We start from the raw sequence: 5941 nt of genomic DNA on the forward strand, positions 1-5941 counted from the left end.
AAGTTTGAGAATAGGTTGAGGCCGTTTCGACCCCAATGCCTCTAATCATTCGCTTTACCGGATGAAACTCGTAAGCGACGAGCGCCAGCTATCCTGAGGGAAACTTCGGAGGGAACCAGCTACTAGATGGTTCGATTAGTCTTTCGCCCCTATACCCAGTTCCGACGATCGATTTGCACGTCAGAATCGCTACGGACCTCCATCAGGGTTTCCCCTGACTTCGTCCTGACCAGGCATAGTTCACCATCTTTCGGGTCCCAGCGTGTACGCTCTTGGTGCGCCTCTTCTCGCAATGAGAATGAGACGCCCCGGGAGTGCGGGGCGACAGCCGTAACGGCCGCCCATCTTCCCTTAGTCCGTGCAAGACGAACTTTCACTTTCATTGCGCCTTTAGGTTTAGTCATGTCCCAATGACTCGCGCACATGCTAGACTCCTTGGTCCGTGTTTCAAGACGGGTCCTGAAAGTACCCAAAGCTATAGCGTCGCAGATCGGCGTTTCAACCGAGTCTGTCCGAGAACTCATTGGCGAACAGCCATTCGTAGACAGAACCGACACCAGGTGCGATTACCGTCATAAACGAACGCGCTTGCCAATGGTCGGACGCTAACTGTGTAGCGGCCCGGCGCCATATGCATACCTTCGAGCGAGTCGACCGGGAAACACCGCGGGTTCGTCCGAAACGGCGAACCGTTCGAACGGGCTCCACCGCGGGCCTTAGATCGACACCCAAAGGATCGCGACGTCCTACTGGGGGAGAAGTGCACGCGTTCGACTTCGGTTCGCATAAACAAAAGGCGCGAACGACGCGTACGCCGTTCGTCGCACGATCATTTAGCGCCGCTATCGAGTCACGCTGAATCTCCCCTTTCGACCTTTCGGGTTTCTCAGGTTTACCCCTGAACGGTTTCACGTACTATTGAACTCTCTCTTCAAAGTTCTTTTCAACTTTCCCTCACGGTACTTGTTCGCTATCGGTCTCGTGGTCATATTTAGCCTTAGATGGAGTTTACCACCCACTTAGGGCTGCACTCTCAAGCAACCCGACTCTGAGGAGAGATCCTCCCGTTATCGGCAACGGTCACTACGGGCCTGGCACCCTCTATGGGCTGTGGCCCCGTTCAAGATGGACTTGGACGCGTCGCACAATCTCGGGATGACGGATCCTCCCTAACACCACATTTCCCGGCGTCCGGTTTCGGCCGCGGGATTCAGTGCTGGGCTTTTTCCTGTTCGCTCGCCGCTACTAAGGAAATCCTAGTTAGTTTCTTTTCCTCCGCTTAATAATATGCTTAAATTCAGCGGGTAGTCTCACCTGCTCTGAGGTCGCAAATATAAATTTGCCTTTATTTTGTCAGACGATAATTACACGTATTCCGTTTATATGGCTGCCTCCAAACAATTTCAAACATCGATCTGACGTCGTTGCGAGAATGTTGTTGTTGTTAATTATAGTGCATAAAATATGCATATAAACAACTTTAACGTCTCGGACACGACGATCGCTTCGTTCGAAATTTAAGCGTTGTGGCTGCTTTTTAATATCGGACGTGCTACGTCTAAACCAACTTGTACCAACAAACTAATAAGAATGTCAGCCGCTATTGCGTTTTAGGATGCCGCGTTATTTTTTATATTGTTTTTATTGTTGTCTACGTTGCATAATATTTTATTATGACAACCGACAATCAATTAACAATTATAGTAACGCGTCATATTTGCACCCAACACGCTCCGACGTAATTGTCTACACAACATTGTGCGCTGTGTTTAAGACAAAAACCGAGCAGTCTTTGAAATTGACACGACCCTCAGCCAGGAGTGGTCCGGGAACAGTATATCCGAGGACCGCAATGTGCGTTCGAAATGTCGATGTTCATGTGTCCTGCAGTTCACAAGTTGACGCGCAATTAGCTGCGTTCTTCATCGACCCACGAGCCAAGTGATCCACCGTTCAGGGTAATCTTTTCAAACAAATTTAAAATATTATTACATAACGCACCGTTCCACATCGAAATCGTTTCATCATCACACAACAACAAAAATAACTACTTAAGGTTATTACAATTGTGATGTATATGTGAGAAACGGACCAATCGAAAGAAACGTTCGGCGTTATATTTTATAATATTTTATTTAATTAAAGTGGCATTTGTATCTACTTATCGAAAAGAGTATGCAGTTATAGTTTAAGTTTACATAAAGAATAACCCGATGATATTAACGTTTTATAAATACGTATATATATCTATTAGGTTTTTTTTCTCTATCAACTTTGTCTATAAAACTCTGCTCCTTTTGCGATAAGCATTATGTATATTTATTAAATAGAAAATATGTCGAAAAACCAGACGTTTTCTTCAAACAAACGCCACAGCTACAAACTTAATCACAACAATATTTACCAAACAATACAATTGTAGGGTGTTTTGTGTGATACGTCGTTTGGTGGGCATTCTAAGAACGTCCGTCGACATAAAAACGAATCAAAAGAAAAGCACAGGCAGTGCAAAACGTTCCTTCGTCAGTCGGGCGTATATCATTTAAAACCCACAGAATCTAAAAAAGTTAATAAACTTTTTTATTTAGATTCCTACGGTTCGTCGCGTCGTTAAAGTAAATTATTACTTCGACGCATGCGGAACCCAGGTACCCGAAAACCGTAAGCCTAAGCGTTTTTTTCCAAACATCACTCACTATCGATAAAGTAAATTGATTTTATGTATTTATAAATGTGCGTTTGTATGTATAGTAGTATAGTAGTAGTATATTTTGTTATTGGTTGTTTCGAGCTTTTTATTGTTATAAAACGTTTTTGTAGTCTTGTACATAAAGTACAGACGAATAGACAGCCCCTTTTATTTATTAATAAACTCCAACCATTTACAAATTAAATTACAACTACAACATCTCTTTTACACATTAATTATACACCATCTTTATTTTCTTTTTTCCGAAGCGAATACGATGAAGAAAATACGCAAAGACTGGCTTACAAAACCGTAAGCCTAAGCGTTTATTTTTCAAACATCACTCACCATCGGTTAAGTAAAATGATGGTATGTATAAATGTGTATTTGTATGTACAGTAGCGTATTAATTTTGTTGTTGGTTGTTTCGAGTTTATTTATTATTATGGTTTGTATGTATAAAGTTTTAGTCGTGTACATAAAGTACGATCGTATTGGCAGACACCATTATTATTCATTCATTCATTCTTGTTTGTTATTATAAATAACTCCAACCATATACAAATACTACAACAACAACAACAACATCTCTTGCACATTAATTATACACCACCACTGTGTATTAGTACTTTTTTTCGAAGCGAATACGATGATGGAAATACGCTAAGACCGGCACTGCGAAAGCAATAATAAAACGTTAGCACATAACCATCTTTCGACAATATTGATTCGTGTTAATGTTCGAAAAAATTCTTTGAAAACGTCGTTTACGGCACGTTTACAATCGATTTATAAAAAAAATCGAAAAACGTAACAACAGATCCGCTTAATGCAAGACGACCCGTTGTTGCTTTTCCGTTCGACGCATAATAAAGAATTTTGTATGAGAATTGATCATCATACGAATAGTGTATGTATGTGTGTTTTTTGTTGATCAGCACAGACAAAATGTGTGTGTATGTGTGACAACTAAACAACAACATTTACACGTTAATGATCCTTCCGCAGGTTCACCTACGGAAACCTTGTTACGACTTTTACTTCCTCTAAATGATCAAGTTTGGTCATCTTCCCAGCAACATCGGCAACGTCGAAACGCCACCGCGCACCGGTCCGAAGACCTCACTAAATCATTCAATCGGTAGTAGCGACGGGCGGTGTGTACAAAGGGCAGGGACGTAATCAACGCGAGCTTATGACTCGCGCTTACTGGGAATTCCTCGTTCATGGGGAACAATTGCAAGCCCCAATCCCTAGCACGAAGGAGGTTCAGCGGGTTACCCGGACCGCTCGGTCAGGGAGGACACGCTGATTCCTTCAGTGTAGCGCGCGTGCGGCCCAGAACATCTAAGGGCATCACAGACCTGTTATTGCTCAATCTCGTGCGGCTAGAAGCCGCCTGTCCCTCTAAGAAGAATTGTTTGTACGCCGACAGTAAAAACCGCACATAGAGACCGGGCGAACCCGGCTCCAGCCGGCATTTGGGATGTCGAAATACGCCTATTTAGCAGGCTAGAGTCTCGTTCGTTATCGGAATTAACCAGACAAATCGCTCCACCAACTAAGAACGGCCATGCACCACCACCCACCGAATCAAGAAAGAGCTCTCAATCTGTCAATCCTTCCGGTGTCCGGGCCTGGTGAGGTTTCCCGTGTTGAGTCAAATTAAGCCGCAGGCTCCACTCCTGGTGGTGCCCTTCCGTCAATTCCTTTAAGTTTCAGCTTTGCAACCATACTTCCCCCGGAACCCAAAAGCTTTGGTTTCCCGGAAGCTGCCCGCCGAGTCATCGGAGGAACGTCGGCGGATCGCTAGCTGGCATCGTTTATGGTTAGAACTAGGGCGGTATCTGATCGCCTTCGAACCTCTAACTTTCGTTCTTGATCAATGAAAGCGTTTTTGGCAAATGCTTTCGCTTCTGTCCGTCTTGCGACGATCCAAGAATTTCACCTCTAACGTCGCAATACGAATGCCCCCATCCGTTCCTATTAATCATTACCTCGGGGTTCCGAAAACCAACAAAATAGAACCGAGGTCCTATTCCATTATTCCATGCACACAGTATTCAGGCGAAGTTTTAGCCTGCTTTAAGCACTCTAATTTGTTCAAAGTAAACGTGCCGGCCCACCTCGACACTCAATGAAGAGCACCGCGGCGGGATTGAGTTGGGCCGCCCTCTCGAGCTAAGCCCACCGGCAGGACGTCCCGCGAAACGCCAGTTAACACCGCGAACGATGAACCGGCGGCGCGGGACACAAATTCGACTACGAGCTTTTTAACCGCAACAACTTTAATATACGCTATTGGAGCTGGAATTACCGCGGCTGCTGGCACCAGACTTGCCCTCCAATTGATCCTCGTTAAAGGGTTTAGAGTGTACTCATTCCGATTACGGGGCCTCGGATGAGTCCCGTATCGTTATTTTTCGTCACTACCTCCCCGTGCCGGGAGTGGGTAATTTGCGCGCCTGCTGCCTTCCTTGGATGTGGTAGCCGTTTCTCAGGCTCCCTCTCCGGAATCGAACCCTGATTCCCCGTTACCCGTTACAACCATGGTAGGCGCAGAACCTACCATCGACAGTTGATAAGGCAGACATTTGAAAGATGCGTCGCCGGTGCGAGACCGTGCGATCAGCGTAAAGTTATTCAGATTCACCAAGTTGTACGATGACGGCGAAACCGCCACCGATTGGTTTTGATCTAATAAAAGCGCTCCTTCCGTCTCCGGTCGGAGCTCTGTTTGCATGTATTAGCTCTAGAATTACCACAGTTATCCAAGTAAATGTGGGTACGATCTAAGGAACCATAACTGATTTAATGAGCCTTTCGCGGTTTCACCTTAATTTGGCTTGTACTGAGACATGCATGGCTTAATCTTTGAGACAAGCATATGACTACTGGCAGGATCAACCAGGGAACTGTGTTTTTGTGTTTTTTGAGACAGACGAGAGAATAAAATACTCATCATCATCGTTTATAAAGATGAAGAATATGCGCGTTTGTGCGAAACAATCTAACATATAAGAAAGTAACGCCACGCTGTTTCTTCTTTTCTTCGTACGATATAGAGATAAATGTATCGTCATCATCGTCGTCGTAGTCGTTAAACACCACAACACATATATCGGTCAATAAAGGCATAATAATAATATTTATAATATTATTTTTTACCTTTGCCGATTTAAAAGTTCAAACATTCTCTTCACTCTTCGCAAGATTGAATGCGACGTGAATTTATGAAATTCTTTCGAATCC

General features: G+C 44.2%; 2 non-coding genes and 1 pseudogene across 2 annotated transcripts; all 3 read right to left on the reverse strand.

The window, feature by feature from the left end:
• The window catches only part of LOC135267476 (large subunit ribosomal RNA), a 10516-nt pseudogene extending 9188 nt beyond the window's left edge, over positions 1-1328 (reverse strand).
• Positions 1329-1804: 476 nt separating this feature from the next.
• On the reverse strand, positions 1805-1961 carry LOC135267478 (5.8S ribosomal RNA). Its single transcript, XR_010335899.1, has one exon. It is a non-coding gene; the product is annotated as a 5.8S ribosomal RNA (ribosomal RNA).
• A 1719-nt stretch (positions 1962-3680) lies between these two features.
• On the reverse strand, positions 3681-5603 carry LOC135267472 (small subunit ribosomal RNA). The gene has a single exon (XR_010335895.1). It is a non-coding gene; the product is annotated as a small subunit ribosomal RNA (ribosomal RNA).
• Positions 5604-5941: the final 338 nt, after the last annotated feature.

The sequence above is a fragment of the Tribolium castaneum genome, unplaced genomic scaffold, assembly GCF_031307605.1.
Source record: "Tribolium castaneum strain GA2 unplaced genomic scaffold, icTriCast1.1 ptg000038l, whole genome shotgun sequence".
In the NCBI taxonomy this organism is placed as follows: domain Eukaryota; kingdom Metazoa; phylum Arthropoda; class Insecta; order Coleoptera; family Tenebrionidae; genus Tribolium; species Tribolium castaneum.